The 26,728-nt window shown below is 28.9% G+C and overlaps 1 protein-coding gene and 1 non-coding gene across 5 annotated transcripts in view; one reads left to right on the top strand and one right to left on the bottom strand.

The window, feature by feature from the left end:
- The window catches only part of LOC107449406 (zinc finger MIZ domain-containing protein 1), a 225,176-nt gene extending 213,165 nt beyond the window's left edge, over window positions 1-12,011 (bottom strand). For 2 of the 4 annotated variants that reach the window (XM_016064918.5, XM_016064919.5), the window contains exon 1: window positions 11,597-12,011. The gene's annotated coding sequence lies outside the window, so the exon portion shown is untranslated. Of the gene's footprint in view, window positions 1-2,409; window positions 2,431-11,596 lie in introns of those variants that run through there. The other 2 variants (XM_043052737.3, XM_071179880.2) reach the window with 2 other exon arrangements.
- TRNAN-GUU (transfer RNA asparagine (anticodon GUU)) lies at window positions 9,348-9,421 on the top strand. The gene has a single exon. It is a non-coding gene; the product is annotated as a tRNA-Asn (tRNA).
- Window positions 12,012-26,728: the final 14,717 nt, after the last annotated feature.

Genomic DNA, 26,728 nt, shown 5'->3' with positions numbered 1-26,728 from the left:
CGATATTTGCTTTTTCACCAGAAGAGTGTGTAATAAAAATAAAGATACCTGCACTGTCCAATACCTACTACAAGATAGAAGGCCTCAGCACGACTTACCATAAACAAGAAATTTGATTCTTTAGTAGTTAAAATGTAATGACATCTTTCTTATTTTCTTTCACTGCGCAGCTAAATAGCCAGAACGTAGTGACATATTTCTTTTTTCCCCTACTGAGCAGTTTATGTTAATAACTTTGGACTACTAAATTGATCCATGCTAAGACCTTCTCTTTTCTAGGAGGTGTTAATTGTACAGTGAAACAAAATAAAAATTTCACTGAGAATAACTTTTGATCAAATGATCAGATTTTCAGTAATAAGTGTGAATTTGATGGTTCCTGGGTAGGGGTAACCTCAAATATGCTATTTATTTGGTGCTAACTATTAATTAAGTTAATCGGACAAAAAAACGAACTTTCTGTGAATAAACATATATTTTTTTATACATATTTGGATTCTCAACCTTCAAAATATAGCTGCAATCTGGAAAATATGGTCCCCATAGTTTGGTCAAGAGAACGATCAAAAATTCAGATCCCTTAACATTCATTTCCTTTAAATTCCATTCAAGGCCTTATCTTTTCTAGGAGGTGTTAATTGTACAATGAAGCAAAAAAAAAAAATTTTTTTTTAGTAGCTCAGCAACGGTTGCTTAGCAACGGATTAAAATTAAGTATTCCTCTCTTAAATTAGTCAATGGGTTATCTTAAAATATTCACTTGCGGCGGCGACTTTGCTGCTCTTTGGGACTATCGCCAAATATATATAACTTATAAGTATACCCACCCCCTATTTTGAGGGTCAAGAATCCAAATATGCAAAAAAAAAAAATTTATTCAGAGAAAGTGCGTTTTTGTGTCTGATTTCGAAACTTAATTAATAGTTAGCAATAAATATTTATCATATTTAAAGTCAGAAACCATTGAGATTGAACGTGAAAATCCTCGTTTGATTTGTTAGTTACCAAGGATTGGTCCAAAAACGGATAAACGCAAGAATATTATACTGGATAATTTAAAGAAGTTTATAATTAATAAGGTTGATATTTAATTATACAATTTTAATGATTTTAAAAAATTAACATTTATTTAAAAAAGAGAAAGAGAGAGAGATAAACATGAATTGCATGTTTTGCACAGATTTTTAGAGATGGATTTGACGGATATGGATTTTCAGATGGTAAAAATATATATTAACGAAGTTTTTAGTACATTTATTAATAATAACATACTATTAATATCAATAATTTTATGTAGAATTTAATTACTTTAGTTGGGTATCCATTGTTTTTTTTTATCAAATTTTGATTATCTATTTATTTTACAATAAATAAACTACATATTCATTTAATTCTATTCATTTGATTTTGTCAGTTTTATAAAGCGTGTGGTGATAAAAATGCCCTGATATACTTGACCTAATATTGACAAACTTACCCTTATATTGACAACAAACATATAATACATATCCGTGGCTAAAAATCTGTACAAAACGGTTCAATCATTTTTCTCTTTCTCTTTTCAAAAAATAACTGTAAATTTTCTAAAATCATTAAAATTATATAATTAAATATCAACCTTATTAATTATAAAGTTCTTTAAAATATGCAGTACAATATTATTACCTTGCGCACATCCATTTTCGGGCCAATCCTTGGCCCGAAAACAACTAATCAAACGCGTTTCAGTAATACCGCAGTAAGAACGCGCTATAATACAAAATCCCTCTATTACATATTTGTAAAAATAACGCTCGTAAAAAAATTATTATTGAAAGATAAGAAAATACGCTGTTATAAATCATAATATGAATTTCTTCTATTTCAAATTACCATGCAAATTAAAATTATTTGTCAATCACCCTTACACCACAACTGGCAATCTCTCATGACAAACTACTGAGAGCGATATACAGGATCAGACATACTGATGATTTAATCGTACCAACATTAATAAATGTAACAGAACTGATAAGCATTATGAAATAAATCTGGTGCAAAAATTGAAAGAAAAACAAAGGAAAGCTAGCGAGGGTGTCTATCGAGTCATTAAAGAATTCAATTAACGAACTTGAATATGAAAAACTCATTTGCACTCAAAATAACACTATTCCGGAAATCGCTCCTTCCGGAATAGTGCCACTATATAAACTACTGTAAATTTAAATTTTTTTTACGCTGCAATTTTCTGTTCCGTTGAAAATTCATAACCCCTTAAATTTAAGAGCTAAAACTTGCTGCTGAAATAATTTCGACACATCTGATGTTTCCAAGGAAAAAAAATGCAATTACTGATAGTGAACCAAAAGAGATTTCTTTGATGCAATGTTTCATAAAAAATTAAAAACGAATTAACTATAACTCGCTTACCTTTTTTAAGTTCCTTACAAATATCTAAAACGATGTACTAGAATAATTGAAGTTAACACTATTGATATTCCCACAAAGACATCCAACCACTAAATGCGCGGATTCAAATCCCAGATCAATTCCACTCCAGGCTATCAGGAGGCGCCAGCATCGACACTACAATTCTAACACGTGTTAAAACTGCACCCGGGAGTTTTATTAGAATTTTTAACTTTCTATGGCATCATCAGCGGCGGCTTAAGGGTCAGTCGAACAAAATAATCTAAAACTATATTCCGCTAAGTCAGCTTAAAATTACCAAGCGTTGCTAAAAGTGTACCTCAGGAGACGTAATTACAGAAACGTTGGGTTACCCCAATTTAAGGCCCTCCTAGAATATGAAACAAACAAATTCATAAAGGATTAAAATAGCGCTGGAGGACATGGTTCCTTCATTAACAGAAGATTGAATTGTTCCACCAATCATTAAAAAGACTTGCAAATGTTAGAGAACATTCTTAATCCCTGGAATACCTTAATAACTCACTGAGGAGTCGGGAACCAAATGGTGACTAATGATACTGTAGTAAAGGAAAAAGTATGTAAGGTCCTGGAGACTAATTATGGCAGATAAAGTTCAAGTTATAATGAAATCCAAGGGAAAGATTAAGGATTTTTACTAAAAAGTGCGCATTGTTCGCTCAAATGTTAATATTAATTATATTTTAGCGTTATGGTGGGAAAATAAACATGGGGAAATGTAATTAGTGTGATCTTCCTTTAATGAAACAAAGAGTAAAAATTTTTTAGTTAAATTTTCTACTGAAGATGTTATTTAATTACATACTTAACTAATTTAATTCTATTACTAGATAAAGTTTTATAATTGTTATTGGTTTATATAATAACAGAGCTTTGTTTGTAAAAAAGAAAAAGATATGGGGTCAATCGGGACTGCAAAGCATAGGTTTTGAAATTGGGCAATAAATTCCTTTTTTCTTGCACAAAGTAATATTTATTTTTTAAAGATTTTTATTTCACTTTCTGAAAATATTTGTAATTTGTATGATATATTTGCTATTAATTAAGCACAAATCATATTTCATTAATTATAAAAAGTGGCCGCTTTTTCAACGTGTCTCATATTAGAAACAGATATAATTAAGGAAAATAAACATAGAAACTTCGGGGTCTACCGCTTCCCCCCCCCCCCCGAAGTGTCTATGCTTATTTTCCGGCAATAATTTTAAAATCAGGAAAGTTTATTCAGTTTTTCGTTTATTTTTTAATTTTTTTTAATTCTATTTTTTACATTTTTAATGTGTTTTCAATATGCATATACCATTTTTGATGGCAGCATCTCAAATTAGTTCCATTATGTACACTGTTTAACAGAGGAATAGACCCTAGCGTAAGGTTCTTGCTCCATGCAGAAGAAACCAAGACTGTTTTGGTACATTTTCAATTTGCTCTCTGTTTAAATTTTAACATAAAAGCTGGGTCGTCACAAACTTTAAAAAAAAAAGTATGAAGGGAATAACATGCAATTTCAACAGCTTCTTAACAATAGGTAAAATATGCATTTATTCTTGAAAATGCACGCTGTATTGTGTAAAATAGTGATTTTTATATAATTGGAATTTTTGTATGATAAGTTACGATTTGTATGATAAGATGTTTTTTTCATAAATCAATTTTTTTTACCAGTTTTCTAAAATTTTACTATAGAGTTGATGATTTTTACAAGGGGTAGATAAACAATTGTCAAATCTCGTTTCTTGAAATCTATTGTGAAGCGTTTAAATTATTTTTTATTTGAGCCACTTTTTGTGCGTGTGTGTATATTTCACTTTGCTTTATCCATACTTTTTTCCAGTATCTCATTTATCATAATTATTATTAGTATTATTATCATAATCTTAAATAATAAAATGAAGAGTTTGTGCGTCTAATTTAAGTGTTTAGAACCGCTTGAAATTCAGCAATTATCTGGCTAAAGGGCAATCTTAGTCTTCGATCCTAAAAATCGTTCGAAAATTTAAATTTGTTCCCGAGAGCTTTTTTGAAATAATGGAATAACTTTCAAATTGCTTTAGCATTAGCCACTGTTATAATCGTGAAAGATAATGAGAGAAAGATTATATGTAAAAAGTATTTCTTTCAAATTTTTATTTACTCCTGTCTATTTCCATTCTGACGTATAATAATTTCTACTATAAACAGAGAAAAAATCTACGTTAATAACGCTTTTTTGTATTTATTCTTCAATTAGTTTAAAAGAATTAATGTTGAATGATATCCATGTTAAATACGTACTAAATTCAACATTGAAGTAGATATAAGAACAAGAAATATGATGAGAAATTAAAATATTTAAAATAAATTGCAATTTACTTTACGAAATGAACTTTTGTCTTCAAAAACACACGACATCCTTAAAGATTTAACATCTAAGCATTTCATAGAACTAAAATGAAACAAATAACCAAACGATTACAATGAACTTTATTAATTCGATTAAAATGATAAAAGAAAACGATAAACTCATCTAACTAACTAGTAATAAAGCTTTTTGCCATAACGTGACGCTAAAAACGATATGGACAGAGTGTTTCCATTTCGGTGCGCATTGATAAAAAAAAAGTCGCCTTTTTACATGTTTTAGCATTGGAGTAGTAACTCTTTTAATTTAAACAGTAGACAATTCTGTTAATTCAAATATTTTAAAGATAACATCAATGACGTTTGATGGCTTTTCTTCAATTTAATAAAAAAAAAAAAAGAGTTTACTGCACGTTCTTTTAAATGTAACTATTTTTCAATCGTTATATCAAACAAATTCAATGACTAACGTGAGACGAAGGTAGCATAAGCGAACTAAGTCATCAAATTAGAATTTCTGAAACTTTCTGAAAAGTGTTTATTTTATTTATCGTTGTAATTTTCACCTGTAACGTGTTTCCATAAAACAAAATAATTTAAAATCCACGGCAATTGAAATTAACAACAACAAAAACAATAAATAAAAAATATTATTTACTAAAAATCAAAACCAATGGAAAATTAGTACTAAACCGTTTAGAAGCAATATTTACCGAAAGTAAAATATTGCCATACTATTATTGGCACCAATGATGCTTGATTAGTTTTTGTCGTCATACCCTTATTGACGCTAATGATGCTTAATTAATATTGGTAATAAGCACTGTTGTTATTATAGTAATTGGTTTAGTCTTAATAGAAATTTAATGTATACATAGTATATTAGCATATTTGACATCGATTAAAACTGCACCAATACTGTATTTTAATATAGATACGTTGGAAATAGAATTTTTACTTGATAAAATTGCTTGATTTTGGAAATTTTGATTATCATAGCATTTGCACTTTGGGTAATGTGACAATTTACTCCTTTATTTATATCTAATCTTTTAATAGCGTCGTTTTCCAGTTAAGGACACTGACTCATATCTTTTGTAAGATGAAGACCTCATGAAGAAGAAACCGCTGCAGGGGGTGGCCGTTCTTTAAACTCACATACTGCATCAGTGTTACCTCATGTCACTCCAGAACGGTCCTCCAATATTTATTGCCTCTTGGACAACAGGAAGTCAATGGTGTAAAGCTCGTGATCGATTCCAGTTTTTTCACCCAGCTGGGCAGTTTCTTTAATTGGGGAAAACAGGTGATGAAGAAAACCCTTCCCCAAAAAAATCAACAGTTAAAGAACGTATCCTGGGGAGAAAGTGGATGGAATGAGGAAATGAATTTGTGAAGATAATGTGTATAAATTTGCGTTTGATAACGACAAAAGGGGGTATTTCTGCAAAACCACCTGCAACCTCAAAGTGTGACAACGCAGATACCTCATCACACTTCCTTCAGTTTCCTGTTTGTTGCCTTCAATCAGAAAAACAGTATCCGGACATTGGCTGAATTGGAAAAATAGACTTCAACAATTAAAAACTCTTTTATCACACTATAGTTGAACGAACATTTCATAATTGTTTCATTTGCTTTTGCCAAGCATCTTGTAGCCATACAATGTTTTTTGAAATACTAAATTATGATTTCTTTAATGTACAATACTTGTAATTCTCAACTTGCACTTTAATTAATTGCTATAATTAATAACTGTAAATAATATATATTTCGTAATAATTTATGTTTTACACTCATGATATAGTAGTGTTATTATATATTTTTTATTATTTTTTTATATCATTTGTAAATCCTTATATTCATGAATATCAGAACTTTTTAATTATCCTATGATTTATTTTAATATTTAGTAATAACGAATCCTTTATCCTCATTTTGCGTTTGCGTTCTTCTTGACCTATCCATAACATGTCCATGTTTTTAATTCAAAAGTAGGCTTAAACAGAAAATATTCTACCGCTTGCTTGTAGATTTGTGAACGCACGCCAACATAACGTAACGTACGGAATCTAACGGAAATTTGTGAAATCTCCCTATTAAATAAATAATAAACAATATATTTCAAAGCACTCGATCACAAACCCACTTATCACTAATTCTTCCACCTCCTATGAAGTTAAAAAAGCTGACACGTAGAACATGTGTTCCTTATAATAATAATAATGAGACAAAGAGAAAAACTTTAAAAAAAAATTAATAAATAAATAAAATAAACCATTTAGATATTTTATAAATATCGAACTTTTTAGGATATTTTAATTGACAGAAAGGCAAAATAACAAGTTTTTTCAAGATAGAAGTCTCAAATTCGAACCACGAGTTTCACATATAAGCAGAGTCGCCAATTGGCTGCGCTTTGCAAAAATATTTTTTAATTTTTCATTTTAATTTTACGAAATTTAAGTTATTTTTAGTCTAATATTTTTCATTTTACGTAATTTTTCCACCACCACATATTAAAAATTCAAAGAATCATATTAAATGCTACTTTACTGCATTTATCTCGTGGTTTCTCTTATGATGAGTAGGCGTTATTATCCTTATTTTACAAGTTTTACTATTAAATTCGCTATCAATTTATTAAAACTTTTAAAATTTATTTTTTATTTTGATATTTGAATTTAGGTGGATGTAACCCACAGTCTAGGGCGGTGGGAGGATATTCCCTGGATATATGAACACAAAATATATGCATACTGATACATATAATCTAAAAGAAATGGCTTTAACATTCAATATATACATTCGAAAAGAAATGGCGGCCCTTACAAAGTAGTTTTCTAACTTTTCCATTAAATTAACTTAAAATTGAGGGCTCTTACCCCGTAGGCTTGAAATTCATAAGTAAAAGTCTTTTTTTTTTTTTATCATTTCTCAGGTAATCATAAAAAAATATTAGAACTTATAGAGATAAAAAGCTAAATTCCTTTTATCAGAAAATAAATCTAAAATTAATTAAAGCGGAAGAAAAAAAACATTTTGAAGAAAGAAATATAACTTGATTTAGAAGATTGCTTATATATAATATTATTATGTATATTATATACACATATTACTTATTCGCATACCTTTAAAATGTATATGACTTAGTGGCTAATAACTCAATGATTATGTTATTAAGAAATAAATTAATATTTTAAAAGTTACTTAAACTATTATTAAATACAATTTTATTTAGATTTCAATTTAAAAAATAAATAAATAAATATAAAGCATTTTTATTTATATTTTTATAAATATTTTTTATTAACAAAAGATTGTTAAACATATAAAGAAAAGGTAAGCACAAGGTAGTTCTTGACCGATAGAATATTTGGAATGCAACTCCCTACCTCGTAAAAAAATAATAAATAAATATCAATAACAAATAAAAAACATTCTTAGTAAAATTTATATATATATCTTTAAAAATCATTTCTATTTCTTTAAAGAATCAATTTATTTGTGTAAATTTTATTAATTATTTTCAATAGTTCTTTCTAGACACAATTATAATTCTATGCTAACATTTATAATATTTGCCTAAAAGTGTAATTATCCATACTTTTATAGAGGGGGGAGGGGAGTAGGAGCAGTGGTGGTTTTCTATGTTTGTAACTTCATTTTGACTAATTTGTTTACTAACTCGTCCAGCATTTAATTCTTTTCTTTCTTTCTTTTTTTTTCTGTCGAAGATTAAGTGAAATATGTGCTGACAGTGACCATAAAGAATTATAAAATGCTATTTCAAAGAAAATACTCAAAAATATGTTTGTTTGTTTTTATGATGAATTGAATGAAAAAAAAACATTTCATTATCGATAAAAATCACTTCGTCAATTATAAACTTTTTTAAAAAAACTTTGTTTTTTACATATTTTGTTACATACGATATTCTCGAATTGCATTAAAGTGAATAAATTTTCATATTTTGGTTTTCACATTTTTTTTTCATATTTTGGTCTTTATAGTTTAGTTTTACATATTTCGGTTTTCAATTGTATGCATGACTTTACTAATTCATTGGGATAAAAAAAAAACTAGCTGTAAAATTAAGACAAAGAAACAAAAACAATACAAACAAGAAAAAACCCATTTGCTTCTGATCAAATTTTGTCCATTGCTGCAGACCACATGTTTGTGGACAAAATCTACGATCGTATTTTTAAAACGAAACATGTTTGATAAAGTCATTAAATTTTATGCGACTAGTAAGATCCAGTTTTAAAACCTATAATTCACGTAGCAACTTTATATGTTCTGAGTTTTATTCACAAATAGAAAACGGAAATTGTACTTTGGTAAGTGAAAAATTATTCCAAAATAAAATAGTTATATTCTTTGTTTTTACTCTAAGCGTTTCATAGAAATTTATAAAATTTGAATTACTTTATGTGACTAATAACAAAACAAACTTAAGTAACGAAATTAGAAACAGAAAATATTTAAGATAATTTAAATTCATCTAATGAAACAATAGAGAAACAAGGCTTAATGAAACTTGATATATAAATATAAAACACATTAACCGACAAGCCTCCGTGGCGCAATTGGCTAGCGCGTTCGGCTGTTAACCGAAAGGTTGGTGGTTCGAGCCCACCCGGGGGCGAGAAATTTTTTTTATATTTTTGCATCTACAAATTATATTAAAATTTAACCTTTAATACTAAAATACACAAAATATGAACTATCGAGAAATAAAGAAGAATGAGTTAGAAAATCAAGCTTTAAAAAAGAAATCACAAGGCTTCAATTTATACTTGAGGAAATCAAAATATTTCTATTGACAATTATAACTAGTATATATGGTATTTTGAAAAAGTAATTCAGTAAAGAAAAGTAATTCAATTTATCAGATGAAGATTCCAAGAACTTGTAAAATTAAATATTCAATAACTTCATGAAATTTAGCTGTTCTGTTATTCTAAAACCAATAAAAATATTTCAACTGATAGACATAGTTTGAAATTGTGGTTTAATACAAAATTTTCCAATTATAATAAAGTTACCTTTAAGAAATGACAGTCAGTGAAAGTGAGATACAGAAAAATCATCTATGCAGTTAAAAAATTTCAATAACGCTTTTTTTATGTATGGATAAAGGAATTTATAGCCAGTAATTGATTCAAACAACAAAACTATATTATGCATAATAAGCTCCCATTACATCTCATAACATTTAGAGCTGTTCATTTCCTTTGAAGAATTGTAAACAAATTTTAGAGAAAAAAAGTACAACAAAAATTAAAAATAATTATTTAAAATTTATACAAAAGTAGGCTAAATAAATTAAAGGTGATGATTACAAACAAAATATTTCACTTGATAGAATTAGACTAATACATTTTACTTAAAAGACATTTACAATTTATAAAAATAATTAGTTATTAGTTAAACTAATAGATATAATATTTTTAATTATTATATTAGATATAATATTTTTAATTACATAGTTAAAATATTTTTAAATATGACACCTGTTGCTTTTCGAATTTATTTTTATAGCATATATGTTTTAAATCATTAGAAATTCCATATGTAAATATAAATACAGTAATTAGTTCTTATTTAAGCTATATATAAATGAACAATTACTATAACTATAATATATTATAGATCATATTAGATAAATTTTGATTTTCATGAAAATCAATTATATGTATAATTTTTGTTGTTGTTGTTTTCCTTTTTAAAATCAAGATTTCTCATCATAATGGAAATTTCTTCTTTTTTACTAATAATAAAATGAAATAAATATTACAATTTATGATCTTTAACCAGAGGCAGTACAAGAATTTAAATGAGCATATCTTGATATAATGCTCAATAAGGATAACAACAACAATTGTCATGTTGTTACACCATGCAGTTTAGTTACATTTTTTCTTATAAATTATTTTTAATACATAAAAGTATTTTTCTTTTTTTAAAAAAAGAATCAATAAAAATAACACTTAACTGTAAAATCTGAAAAAATCTACTTAGTTCAATTTTTAGGGAACCAATAAAAATTTTCATTTAAAAAAAAAAAAATTAAAAACCTTCCTATTTATGAAATATAGTTGCAAATGTCAAGAAATCCAAGCACCAAACTTAGATTTAAATATTAAAAACACCTAAAAGTACTCAGAAATGAGATTAGATTTTATAACCAAGACTGAGATTTTAAAAATGCAGCATGCATAGAATATGACAGTATCATAGTTGACATTTATATCATTTTAAAGCAATTTAATTAAAAATTACTTGTGAATCATGTTTATAATGTTAAGACGGAAATCAATCGAACACGTTCAAAAAAAATTTTTTTTTAGTTCTAATTGAGAAAGACCAAATTACATTAGTATCAAAAAACGATAAAATATACTTAAATGACACAAATAAATAATGAAAAAATAATAATTTCACATATAAATTTTTAAAAACATAATTAATAAGGTTTGATAAATTTTTTTTAAATCAAAACAATTATTTTAATATACAACAAATCTCTCAATAAAAATATAGTTCATCGGAATTAAATTCTGTAAATAAAACTCCCACGTGCGCAAGAACAGCAAGAGCTGATTCCAAAACAAAAACAATCCCCAGTCAGCGTTTAAATATAGAAACATGTCCCAGAGCAGGCCTCTTTAAATTGGCGATTAAATGATAGTTATCAATGATATAATCGGAGCGATTTTTCCCGCCAAATTAAAAAGTACTCTTGAAAAAAAGCAAAATATATTTAATCATGCATTCAAATCAAGCAGATCAATAAAATATATTATCAATCTTAACTTACCTAAAATATTATTTTATGACGACAGCTAATTCCACCGGTTCAGAAGCTCGGCGTGATTATTAAGTACTATCACACATAGGTTAAAGCGAAATCCAAATAAACGCGCCAAGAAGATTAATCCAAGCGTCTCATATCACGGCAACGCGATACATTCAATTAGATTTAAAGAGTTATCAACGAAACTTGACATAACAATTCTCAATTGTCACAAAAGTTAGGATTCGGCGAGCATTTGAATTATAAACAACCATGAAGATTTGAGAACTGGTTTCGGTTTGTAATCGTTAGAGGGCGCTGCGCAACAGCAGACGAAATCCTATGGTAGATTTAGGGGTTGTTAGTTTTTGATTTTTTTTCTTTTCATACTACTACTTGCCCTGCAGCTTTTGTCTACTAGCCGCGCCAAAAGAGGTCTAGTAAAACTTCGCCAAAATGAGTAGAGGTCAACACGTGAGGTAATATTTGGCCTTGAAAATTAAATAGGAAAGGGAAGCTGATGTGGGTCAATATAATTTCGCCTTAAACAATAGAATAAAACCAAAGTTTTCCAATACTATGAAATATCTCCATTAATTTACAACGATCACTCCATGATTTTTCCATTTAATGCTTAAAAAGACTTAAATAAAGTACCCATTAAATGACAGAACACTCAAAATCTAGCTTAATTGGAAGGCCGAAAAGGTGTAATTTTTTATAAAATATTGTTGCAATTGTTTGGCCCTTATGTAGAACTTATGAGAGATGATTTTTTTTTTTTTTTTTTTACATTTAGAAAAATTTAATATTCTAAATGCACAGATTTTTGAACTATCGTAAAAGATGTTAGTTAATTACCTAGACATTAATTTTTTTTTACAAAAAAAATATTTTTTTTTCTTTAAAAAATACATAAAATACTATCGTAAGCTGTACCATAGACGATCCGAATTTAAAAAATGTAGATAAAAGATTTAAATAATTGGTTGTTACTAAAGAGAAAAAAACTATAGTCAAGTCACAAAATCAGGTTTGTTTTAATGTACGAAATCGTTTTTAAAAAAAGTACTTAAGTCATGAGATTAAAAAGAATTGTGTTTATTTCTTCGCAATAACGTCGATTGTAAGATAAAATTCATAAGAACATGTGATTTGTAATGTTAATCTAAATTGTGTAAATAGTTACAATCTTTTCTTATTTCTCCTTCTCTTTTTTTTTTAAAAAAAAAAGAAGAAAAATATCGCATTTTGCATTGCCGCGTACAGATGTAATATGCATTAATGATAGATTTTAAATAGCGTTTGCACACACGCGAACTCGATAACTTCTTCAATTTTCATCCAATTTACATAAAAATGTAATCAGATCAATATAAAGAATGTAGTTTCCGTTGCAAGTAGTATTTTTCTACTGTATTTTCAGATATTTTTTTTTATTTTTATGTTATATCTTGAATTTATGGCTTTTTTTAATCGATATTAAACGATCTGTTAAAAATCGTTTAAAAAAATAATAATTCTATGCTCACACACAGAATGCACTATTAAACATAAAAGTATATCGGATAATGATAAAATAAAATAAAAATTAAAACATCGTTTTTAAAATTGGCAACAAAGTAGAAAATAATTCTACGTTTGTCACACTTTGAAAATCGAATATTATAGACCGTAGCAAGAAAGATTCTGATCAAGTATGTATTTTCTCCCTTTACATGCCAGACAGACAGGGCATGTAATTATTTATTTAGAAATATCCTAAAATTACAAATTGAGCAATGCCTCATACTTTGTTTTTCATGGAGAAAAATTTATAAAACAAAGTTCACTTTTTCTTTTAAATTCCACAAATCATGCTTATTTTCACTAAAAAAAATTACCTCACTTGCTGTGTATAAAAAGAAAAAAAAATGTAAGTGAAAAAATTGAAATAGAGAGAGTGACCTTTATAAATACTCTAATTTAACATCTGCTTAAAATTTAAAAAGAAATTTGACTATGTTAAGCATGTGATTCTTTAATTTGTTTAAAATTACTACTTAAGTAAAATTACTGCTTAATATTCATATTCTCTTTCAATCCAGTGAACTGTCTGATCGTAAGATACGGTTAATCGTAGATCACCGAAGAGTAGATCAGAAAACGAGTAGGTGACCACTTTAATCAGCCTGCGAAGGGACCAGGGTTGCACGGTATTGGTCCTAGTTAAATTGCTCAACCGTGAAGTGTCCGACTTCCAGAACGGGAAAACCATCCCTTCAGCAGATAATCAAATTCGTGATGGCATGTCTTCGGATCATCCTCAAGGATGTTTCCCAGACTGTCGCCAATAGCCCATTGTTAACAAAGTTCTACTACTACAACTTCATACTTCCTTCCACTGTTTTTTTTTTTTTTTTTTTCCAATTCGAGGAGAGGCAACAATAAATTTCTTTAAATGAATAGTTTCATTCATTTAGGTCACGGGCGTCGTAACCAGGGAGGTGATCTCCGAGTGGTCCGACCCCCCCCCCCCACATACACCTACGCTCACAGTACTTGCGAAATTAGGGTTCTTTGCTTTGATTACTTTGATTACATCTTTATCTGAGCCGTGATGGGTCAGGGGAGCGCTCGTCTCCCAATGTGGTGAGCCGGGTTCGAATCCCAACGATAGCTGGTAGATACGAATTCCGCATCCGGCTTGCACCGCCCACAGTGCTGACGTAAAACATCCTCTGTAGTGGACAGATCATGGGTTAGAGTCCCCTTGCCGTCAGGATAACCGTGGAAGGTTTTCGTGGTTTCCCCCTCCATGTATCGCAAATGTGGGTTAGTTCCATCAAAAAGTCTTTCACGAAGGCAAATTTCTCCCAATGCTTGTTTCAGGAGTTCCCTTGTCTTCTGGATTAGGTTCAAAATTACAAGGCTACGGAGTTGAACAGTAGAAGTCGTGTACTCAAAACAATTAGTTCGGATGTTCAACGACGGTTATAAAATAAAATATATCTATATCTTTTACTCTTTACCTATATCTTTTACTTTTCTTCTCTCCCTTTTTTTACATAGTGCAACTTATTACATTATTATTAAAAGAAAATTAATTTAATTAATTAATTAAAATACATTAAAAAAATTAAAAAAAAGTGTTTAAAAAACTGCAAGAATTGTCAGTGTTATTAGCCTTTCCTTCAATAATCCTTCTCTTAGCACAATTATTTTTCTCCATGCACTTAGCTGATTAGGATTGATTCTAAAGCATAGCTTAATTTACAAACAGCACCAGAGAAGAGTCATTTGATACCTCAAAAATAGCTGCCTCAGTTTACGTTATGGGAAAATGTCCTTCGCATTTTGAAATAGTCTTCATCGCATTTCGAGAATCCTGTGTCATCTTTTAAAAATGTCGGACCATCTCTTTGTTGGCTATCTATTCATAAATTGTCTCAAACAGGCAATTATCTATAATTTCTAGGAAAACAGATGTATTAAGCTTTTGGGGAACTAAGTAGGGAGAGACATTTTCTATTTTTTGGTAATTTTGCCAAGAGACTTTCTCTGACATTCTAAATCTTCTCATACAAACGCTCACATTTCTATTCCACCATCATTTAAATTAGCGATTTCCAGCCATTTATTAAAATATATCTTTTGATTACATGAACTCATTTAAATAAATCTATTTCTTGGGAGGTAAGTTAATGCTTGTATTAAATTACGTCATACAATTATAATTGTCTGTTTATGTACTGTCTGAGTTTTATGTTTTATAGTTTATATACCAAATTTATGTATATAGTACATTAGTTCATGATTTTACCGTTCATTTTTTGCCATAAATTTATATTTAACGCAAGGATTTTGCTCTTATTTTATATTTATGAAATTAATGTAACGTTTAAATTTGTAAAACTATAAATCAAGACTTAGATTTTTTAGGACTTTTTAATAGCTTTGTTTCCATTCATAAATTAAATATCACGTTTAATTTTATAAAAAATTTGCATGCAATTTAATAAAAAATTTTGCATATAAATATATTGGTAATTTATATCCAAATGCAAAAAATTAACATTAATTTACATTTTATAATTATTTAAAAGAACGAAGAAATATTTCAAATGCCAAAGTTTTATCAAAGAAATCCATATGATTTTATTACACTCATTAATGAAAACTGTAATGAAAAATTATTTTTAAGAATTGGATAATTTGTTAAATGTAACTGGTGCACGTTAAATCCTCCATGCTCCGATAACAAATCATACTTCTTGGAGATTGATCGTGAATTGGAGATTGATCGTTCAGGTCAAAATTACGATCTATGGATGTATGAATGAGTATACTTTATAAACGCGTTTTGACGTGTATGTAGCTGAAGTCGTAGGTCATAGATTGCGGCACTGAAAAACTAGAAGGGCACACTCTGCCTTAAATACGCTTGGTTTCATTAAACAGGATCACTGGATTGGCAAGTGGCATTAGCTTCAACAACATGGATATTTTGTTGCCTAACCCCAGTGGGTATTAAAGTTTTTCCTTTTTTTAAAAATATTTTTTGTTTTGGGGGGGATTTAGTTTTGCAACTTAATGACAATGTTTCAGACTTAGGCCGGAATAGCCTAGTTGGTAGAGCAACGGACCCATGTCCAAGAGTTCAAGGGTTCGATCCTCGCCGGCCGAAGACTCCCCGTGTAGTAAATGGTGACTGATGCACGTTAAATCTGTCGAGTCGGAAAATCCCCCGTGTTGCCATAAAAAATCAATACCTCTGGGGGTACTGATCCAGAAGTTTCATAGTCTTCTGGATGGGTTCAAAATGACAAGGCTACGGAGTTGAACATTGGTAGTCGTAAACCCAAAATTAGGTCGGCTGTTCAACGACGGATATAAAATAAAATAAAATGTTTCAGATTAAAAAAATACTTTTCCTTTTAAGAAACACTGGGTTAGAATTACACTTTATTACTGAAGAACTATTATCTTTTCAGACCACTATGTTGAGTTCTCATCGAACTCATTTGCAGACATTCTAATAGTTTTTCTTTCTTCCTGTTAAGAAAATGTCCTATACGTTTTTTCAACTCAAAATTACGTTATTTGGTCAAAAAAATTCTGAATTGCATCAGTTGAACTATTTTTCAGTTTTGAATCGTACTTATACCCTCATAGCCATGTTCGAAGTCGCGGTTATTTAACCTTTGTCACTGTCAGACTTCAGACTATTTGAGTTCAATCGAGACCTGATGTTAAATTGAAATTTTGCGTTTGATTTACCGCTGCTGAAATCTAAATTTTAAAAAAAGAATTTGATACTCAGTCAATTTTTAGGAAAATATTATAATAAATTATGCTGAACTTATGTATGCGTTTGGTTTGCATATTTCAGTATGGAATGCATATTTTTGTGTCACATTGTACACCCTTTTTTTTCATGCGCAATTTCTTAATTATTTTGTTTTTATTTTTCTAAATGTACATTTAGAGCCATGTCCAAAATAAAAAGCTTCCAGATGATTTGATTGTTAGGCTTTTAAAAATTTAAAATTTGATCATCATCGCAATAAATGATATCTGGATTAAGTAAATTACCAAAAAAAGAGCCGTTATTCCACGTTCTTATTACAATGGTTAGGAAAAAAGCGAAATAAAATTTTATTTACGGTTTTTTACTGTAACTTTCACGAACGAGTTTTTAGAACCCATGCACAGAAATTTTATTTTTAGGTGTATAGAATAAAAGGAATAAACAAAACGATGAATAAATCACTTGATCAACGAATAAACGACCTAGAATGTCAACGAATTAATGAGCGAAGCAATAATTGAGGATTGAGCAATTGAAGAGGATTGAGCAAATCAATGAATGAGAGAAATCATCAAATAAATAAATCAACGAATCAATATATATCTTCAAGAATCAACGGATCCGTGAATCAATAATACAGCGAATTCTCGACTGATAAAAGCTAAATAATTGAAAAAAGCAGAATCCCTGCTTTGTTGATTTGCTGTTTGAGTCAGCCACATTAGTTTGATGATCCGCAAATTGATTCGATCTTTTATTAATTCATTGTTCAGCGGGTTCATCTATTTACTCGTTCTTTGAGCAAATAAAAAACTCAGCAATGGGAGCGTTGTAAACTTGTTGATTCAATCATTCATAGAAAAGCTCATTTATTGATTTCAAGATTCATATATTCTCTCATTTTTTTATTTTCTAGTTTTTTTACTCGTTGATTTATTGTCTCGTATGTACACGTTGATGATTGTCTCTCATTCATTGATTTGGTGATTTGTTTAATTTTTTTAATTAATTTATTTTTTTTAAAAATCAAATACTGATTTTTAGATCTTTTTATTGACCGATGAGTTTTTAAACTTACTTGAGTAAGTCTAATAGGATACTCGAGTAACCCTAATACGGGTTAAGTAAGTCTAATACTTTTTCATTATGCATATTGTAAGTTCTAACTGAAAATTGCAATAAGTGGCCTAAGCAAAATTTTACTTCGCGTCTTTGTAATAAAAAAGTTTAAGTACGATTACGCCTAGATATTTCTCAGTTTTAGTAACGCGTAAAAACAGATTTATTGAAATAATCGAAATGAAATTGAACACCTGATAATGTATCAAATGGCAGTGAAATTCGAAAAATTGTTAACTGACTTAATTGCTATGTTACTTCTATTTTAAATACGGTGAAGCTCTAAAACGACAGAATTATCAACTCTGCATATCGCTCATGGGCTGCAATAGTGGCAGAATTAAAAAAACACGCATTTTGGACTAAGAACAGGTGTAAGTATGAAAATACACATTCTTTCAGCAGCAATACTAGCACAACTCATAATTCAACTTGAAGTTAATCTTCGTTTAAGCAAACTAAAGCATTTCTTACGCATTTTGCTTAGCAATGAAAACTTTAAACCCACTTGTCTCAAAACTTGATTTTTTGAGTTGTGCCGCTATTGCAGCCCATGAGCGATATAGTAAGCTACGAAAAGGCTCTAATATAAATAAAACAATCTCTGTGAAGCAAATACTTATGCTTTAACTGAGAGAGAAGTGATAGACAGATAAGAGAGTCATACACATCTTTGAAATAGATATAATTTATCTACAAGAGACTTACACCAATAGGAATGATCTGCATTAGATAATAATGCATATGATACCCCATTCCGAAAATAATAGTGACATTTATTTCTTTATTTATCAACTCTTAATTTCTTATTTATTTTTCAAGGGGAAATTACAGCTGTGCATTTTAAATAATAGAATGAGTCATGTACAAGTCTACGATTAAAAAAAAAAAAATAGAAAGCCATCCATATTTTTAAATTTTCTTTTCTCTGTTTGTCCCCCCCCCCCCCATCAATCTTTTGCTTGCGGTTGGGGTTCATCCTAGGTTAGGGTACATCGAATGAACCAGTATGGCAAGCTTCACCAGTAGAGTGGGTCGAATAAAAAATAAATTTTTTAATTTCGAATAGGTAAGAATTATTGCTGAGTATGAATTGGTAAGAATTATTGCTGCTTTCTGGTAAGAATTATTGCTGAGAAAGAGTACATTTGGTTTTCGTATAAATCCCATTGACTGATTACACTGATGAAAAAGCTATTTTTATCCGTTGCGTGGGATCTTTTAACTGATGTTAGATATTTTCAGGTTGCTGATTTCAAATCTGCAAGCGGTTCCTCCCTTCAAGCTACAGTTTTCTCTTCAAAATAATAATTTTAGTCTATTTTTTATCAAAATGTGCAAGTTTAAAAACTTTATATATAACAGGGGGTGGCGTAAATGTTGAAACAAATTCCTTGGCGAGTTAGAACTCATCATCGAGATTAAAACAGCATAGGTGGAAAAGTCGTAGTACGCCACTAAGGCCACTACCCTATCATCACCTGTTCAGAATCACACACATAAACAGTTCATACTAGGGAAGTGCTCCTAGCTGCGTATGTCGACGTTTAATCCTGCTGATGCGAGCCGCGATGGCTCAGGGGATAGAGAGTCCACGTTCCAATGAGGTGAACCGAGTTCGAATCCCAAGATGGCTGGTCGATACGAATCCGCATCCGGCTTGCACCGAGATGCGGGTTAGTTCCATCAAAAAGTCCTCCACGAAGGCAAATTTCTCCCAATACTCGATCCAGGAGTTCTCCCTTGTCTTCTGGATTGGGTTCAAAATTACAAGGCTACGGAGTTGAATATTAGTAGTGGTAAACCCGAAAATTGGGTCGGCTGTTCAACGACTGTTATAAAATAAAATAAAATCCTGATGATGTGCCCTAACTCCCCTAGAAGTTTGCTTGAAAATTTACGCGATCATTTCTTACACATAACGTTTTAAAACTTGGATATTTCGACAAAAAATAGGCTTAAAATATCGTTTTAAAATAGAAAACTGTAGCTGTAGTGTTTTAAAAAGAAAACTTGGAGAGAGGAGAACCGATTGGAGATTTGAAAGCAGCAACGTGAAAATATTCAAGGTCCGCTAGAAGATCCCACGCAACAAAAAAAAAATTTTTTTCCCAGTGTAATCAGTCCGTGAGATTTATAGGAAAACCAAATGTACATTTTCTGAGTAGAATTGTAAAATCGATTGAATTAAAATTTAGAGAAAAAAAACTGCATATACACTGTCAAGCTGAGAAGCGTATTCAAAATAAGAAATAGTTTTATTTATTACCCGAAACATTTCGGTTGTAATAGATTTTTTGGACGAAAATCCCTTCTGAGTGATATCAAATGTTTTACTTGAGAAGAAAAGAAAAAAGATACCTTTCTATTCACTGTATATTTTCAAACATTTTAGAATAGCGATCGATGTGTAGTAACATCAATTATGCAGGTTATAATGTAATGTATTCGCTTTAACATGATTTCGTAGAATCGTTTTCAAAAAACGAAGTTTTAGAGGTTGACAATTAATACTTAAATGAGGAACAAAGAAAAAAAAAGTTTTCAAAATTTAACTAATCGCTATTGAGGAATACGAAGGTCAATTCATGAAAGACCTGTAAGATTGCTGGAAGAGACAAAGAGAAGTTCTAAGCATTTCAGACTTCTGAGATGGTCAGTTTTTGCTAGCGTAGTTGCTGAATCCCAGCCGACAATCCGGGGTGTGTAGGGACAACTGTCGTGCAATTGAAAAAAAAAGAACGTTAGTGCTTCGAGAAAAATTTCGTTAAAAGGATTTAACAGCTATTTTTTTCCCCTTATTTTAATACTATCGATTCCAAATATTTCAAAATTGGTAAACAGTGCGCCAAAAAAAAATTTAAAAAAATACGGACTATCCCGACTAATTTTTGATCTAATGATCGGATCTTCACGTTCTAGGCCTCAATCTTAATGGCTCGTGAGGGTGGCCTCTAATATGCTAACTAATTAGCACAGACAATATCTTAAGTTACGAAATCAGAGACGAAAACGTACTTTCAATGAATAGACATACCTCTTTTTCGTGGATTCGGATTTCTGACCCCCGAAATATAGGGGGTAGCTGCAATCTGGGAAATATGGTCTCAGTAGATTTGGTCAGGAAAGCGCTCCAAATTTTGAACCTCTTTATGTTCATTTTTCTTTTTGCATATTTCGCTATACCTCTTGAACTTTTTAAGCGAATTGAAAAAAATATTTGCACACCGTTATAAATTTCGTTTATCCAAAGACAATTCCATGCAAAAAAAATAATTTTTAGTAAGTATTTATTATTATTTTATTTAATAATGGTCGAAAATTTTTGAATTGTAAGGTCTAAAATTTTTTTTCCACCATTTTAAAGTATGTAATTTTAAATGGCAAAGTACTAAATTTGTGCACAATCGATTGAATAGTTGCCGAGAAATTGAATTTTAAATATCTTACTTCTTTGAAATTCAATTTCTCCGGAATTATTGAACCTATTTTGCTCAAATTTTGTATTTTGCCAAGTGAAATTATATTCAAAATTAACAATTTACAATTCGAAACTTTTTCGACCATTATTAAATAAAATAATAAAAAATAATAAATATTTACTAAAAATAATTTATTGCATGTAATTATTTTTGGGTAATTTAATCTTTAATCCTTGGAATCAATAGTTTTTTAATACTTTTCTTGCATTTATTTCCATTGTTTTTGTTATTTCCTTTGCACTTCTTAATAATATTTTTAAGATTTTCATCCTCAAATTATCTAAAGAAAAAAGAAAAAAACGGACGTATGGTGAAACAATTTTATTTAATTATACTGGCAATATTGTATATATATGTAGGAAATTCAGTCAACAATTAAATCATTAAATATTTCAGATTCCTTTGACACAAAATTTTTATTGAACTTGCTTTTGATACTTTTTTTTCATTATCTTGTATTAAATAAACAAGTGAAGAACAGAATATTTTTCATTTTAATAATTTATGGCTATGAAATACAGTATGTAACACGGTGTCTTTTTTTGAGTTAAAGATAAACTCTTCCAAACACTGCTTCTGAAGTTTTTTTATTTATAAAGAAAAAGAAAATTATGCTAAAAAAAAAAGAAAGCTCAACTGCAATTTTGTATAAGATTTTGTACATATCAGTCAAACTAAATAAAGCCCTACCCCAAGAAAAAACACAATAAATCAAATAATTTTCTTAAAAAAATATTTATTTTATATAAAGCATAATAATAAATAAATAGTTAAAATATTTCAATAAAAAAAACGAAAAAATTCGGATTTTTTATCAAAAATTCTAAGAAGTGTTCTGCCTCAAATGCAAAATAAAATAGGATTTTTTTATGGAAACCCCAATTAAGATAACCTTAATCCTTCGACGCAGAATTTTTATTAAACATGTTTTTTATAATTTTCTCATTATTTGGTAATAATTTAGATTTTAAAAAAATATTGAAAAATATAAAAGTGAAAATATATAAAAGTGAATAATATATAAAAGTGAAAAATATAATATTTAGCATTTTAATAATTTATAGTTATGAAATACAGCATGAAACACTGGTGTTTTTTTCTGCATTAAAAGCAAGCTCTTCCAGGCACGGCTTATTTCCTAACAATAAAGTTAAAAAATACCAAAATATATTTTTGCTTGTAATTAGAGAGAGAAGAAAAAATATATGAAAGAGGTCACCGGTGTTCCGTCTGCGTCAAACAGTTAAATTTTTCCAAAATAATAACTGTGGATCCGGAATCAGGAAATTTTAATCCCTCACTGGAACATACTTTCACTCAAGTAAGATCAAGGCGATTAAAATGAACTAGTGGGCTGCGCCACCTGCTCGCTAACGCTCGCCAACCCCCGAAAATTGCTACGCAATCTTATATGGTTTGCTTCGCAAACCAAGCTCGCTTCGCTCTCTACTAACTTAGGTACATTGCAAATGCACAAAATTCTAAGAATTCAAAACAATCATGCATGTAACAACTTTTTTTTTTTTAAAAAAATTACATCTTTTTAGTAAATACTAAGTCAGAATAAATTTGAATTCAAATAAATGACATGTAATTCGTTAAACCTATTAGAAATGTGCTATAGTATAAAATCTTAAAGAGTAACAGCACGACTGAGACTCATTTTTCAATAAATAACTAATAACAATAATAAAACAAATAAATTCGTGATATAAATCAAAAATCGTCAAATAAATTCGTAATATATAAATTCGTGAAAAAAAGCGCCTTCGACAAAATACTAAAATAGAGATCTATCGACAAAGACTACTCACTTCTGCCTAGGTTAATAGTATGAGATTGCCGTAGCTGATAGGGTGAATTTCGGAAGAGATCGCATTTGGTGAGAATGCTCTCTCTGGTTATTTCAGTTTCCGTTTTTAAAAGCGCTATATGTTGAGATAGCATGACTTTACCTTATTTATCTTTAATATTTAATTTATTTTAGTTTCGCCCTTTTTCCAAATTTGGTGATACCAAATCATCCAATTTTGTTCAAACCTCACACTTTGTGACCCTTTGAACCTATTGGGTTATTGTTATCCCACAATTGCATTGTACAACCACTTTCCTTAACGATCACATCCCCCTTAATTTAATTTAATTACCTATATATATTTTCGGCCTTAATTTTATTTATCACGACGTTTCAATCATTTAACTTTTTTTAATCATGACTATATCCAATTACTAGTACATATACCAAATATTTCAATCTATTAACTACAATTACACAAATAACTTTACTTTACTTTATTACGCACCAAATAATAAAATTATTAAACTCTTACAAATGGTGCCGTATTTATTATTTTTGTGAGGTTATTTGGTTTGAAATGATGTAACTAATTAAACTTATTAATGAACAGCATTTTTATTACATTATTTGAATTTTTTCTATTTGATTTGGTAGTGATAAAATTGATATAGTATATATTTATAAAAATGTCATAAAATATTCTCAAATTGTTTATTGAACTATATCTAACTGTGTATCTAACTATTTAAATAAGCATACTAATATAATATTACAAAAGTAATTTATTTTGTATTTATGTTTTTTTTTTTTAAAAAAAAAGAGGTATACAAAAAAAATTTTTTTTAGCTTCTATCAACTTTAATGTATATTTATTAATAGTGCTAATTTTATAAGATTAAGGTGCTTTGGTTATAATTTTTTTACACAATCTAATAAGTTATGTATTTTGCTCTATTATTCTACATGAAAAATATTTGATTTTGAACTAAATTAATCAAAGTTTCCATATTGATGGACTGAGTCCCAATTTTGTTTTAAGTTTTGTTGTATGCTGGCCATACCAAGCTGAAGAGACGTCTTCAGTAATTTTTCAGGATTGCTATTTTACCCATCATTTGGATCATTTAAAAAAAAAAAATAATTAAAATTTTTTTTAAAAACTATTCTAATTGTTTTCCTATCTAAACGTAAATTTGATTTTTTAGATAGTAAGAAAAAGATATCTCTCTATTCTAAAAAAAAGTTTTTGCAGTTAATTTTGTCCCCTGAAAAACTTTTTAACTACGTGATGAAAATCTAAGATTAAGGAATCAATTCATTCAGAATCTTTCAGGGAAGACATTTAGGGCATTCAAATCTTTTACATAATTTTAAATTTTTATTTATTTTAGTTTTAAAGCACGATTTTGCAGTTAATAATGAAGAATAACCGCCGTTCACAACAGCCAATCACATGTCTGAAAACGGCAAGCTTAAAAAAGCGATTTACAAGTCTGAATTTTCTTTTTCAGAGATGCAACCAATCACAAAATAGTTAGAATTTCATTCTTCAGTTTTACAACATCTCAACTTATTTCGTATTGATATATTGATTAATCTGATTATTTGTTTTCTAAAACGTTAATTCGTAAGTTTAATCTGGTTTTAAATCTTAATTCGATTTGTTTATTTACAAGTAATGCCTAAAAAGAAAAGACCTAACATTACTAAAAAGTCGCAACTCAATGCGAAAGCTAATCGAAAGCGGGAAAAACGTAAACTTCATAGTATAGAAGAAAATAATGCTCTTTTGCTTATACAACCTAATGATGATTCAACTAACAAAAAAAAAGTTAAACTAACAAAGGTTGAGCTAAAAGAGAATGTGTGTAATTGCTACCATATATGGCAACGTTACTTTTAAAAAGTAACGAGTAAAAGTACAAGTATTTTTAAAAATAGTAACGAGTAAAAAGTAAAAAGTTCGTATTTTAAAAAGTAACGAGTAAAAAGTACAAGTAAAAGTACAAGTACTAAACAAAAAAAGTAACGATTTAAAAGTACATTTCTATGAAATCGAAAATTCAAAGTAACATGAAATTTTATTGAATAATATTCTTATGTTTTTTAATGTTTTTGCAAAATTGTTGTTATTTATTTAATTATTCTTAATTTTGAAAGTTATGGACATTACTTTATTTTTAAATTCGGAGGAATATTATAATATAATTTTATAATATAATCGTATAATATGATTTTAAAATCAAATATAATTTTAATATCAAGCTTTTTATGGATTTGCATGAAAAAGAAATTTTATCTATTTTAATTTTTAGTTTATTATTTTTATTTATTTAAATTACCATTAATTTAAAATTGTTTTACTCTATAGAAGCGCGTTTTAAAAGCACAAACATAAACAAAGCAAACACGGATAGCTTTGATAGCTTTGTGATCTTTGAGCTAGTAAAAAATAATTGAATGTGCAGTATAAGTTGAAACAGAACAGTCTACAGTTTTATTCGTAACAATGGCTAATGCTGAAGTCGTACGAGAAAATCATTTTCCGAACATTTCTGCCTAACGGAATAATTAAAATTTGTAAACGAATTTTAGTATCAGCGGCTAAATTAATACCTTCGAGTTTTCAAGAGTTAAAATAGTAATTATAATAGTTTTCAATAGCACAAATAGTTCTGAAGTTCTTAGAGATTTGACTGGGCGTTGTTTGACAAAGTCGGGCATAAACATAATTTTAGTATAAAATGTAGTAGGTAAAAATGTATTTAGTAAAAAATGTATTAAGACAAAAATGTATTATTAGTGAGTACAAAAAGAAAATTGAAAAACGTAATAACAAAATCCGAAATTTTTTATTTAAAATGTATTAAATAAATGCATAAAACTCGAAAATGAATGAAAATAACTTGCTAATTAATATTTTTATTCATTTTGCAAAATAATTGCATTTCGAAAGTGGTGTCACTGAGAATTTCTCAGAACGTGCTTAGCCACGCTGAATAAGCGCTCCACTGGAGCACTAGAAGGTACGGCAGTATTATATTTCACATATAATTTTTTTACGATTGGATATCGATTCAAAATCGATATGCTTTCCGTTAATTAAAAATAAATCCGTTAATTAATCAATAAATTAAAAAAACAAGCATTTTCTTTTAATTTAATTTTTTTATTTTTTTTAATTTAGAAAGCTTATCGAGTTTTAGAAAAAAGTAACGATTTCATTCGACATTTCCGTTACAAATACTTGTACTTTTTCCCTAAAAAAGTAACGAAAGTACAAGTAAAAGTACTAAATTTAAAAAGTAACGAAGTACAAGTAAAAGTACGTACTTTTTACTTGTACCGACGGTACAAGTAACGAAAGTAAAAGTACTGCCATATATGATTGCTACACAGTCGCAACAACATCGACTTTCATTTGCCCACATCAAACCAGACCTGTAAATACAGAAAATGTGGTTGGA

This window comes from Parasteatoda tepidariorum, chromosome 1, assembly GCF_982258835.1.
Source record: "Parasteatoda tepidariorum strain Cologne lab strain chromosome 1, Ptep-v5.0, whole genome shotgun sequence".
NCBI classification, from domain to species: domain Eukaryota; kingdom Metazoa; phylum Arthropoda; class Arachnida; order Araneae; family Theridiidae; genus Parasteatoda; species Parasteatoda tepidariorum.
The sequence above is the reverse complement of the archived record's forward strand: the minus strand, read 5'-3'. Positions and strand labels throughout refer to the sequence as shown.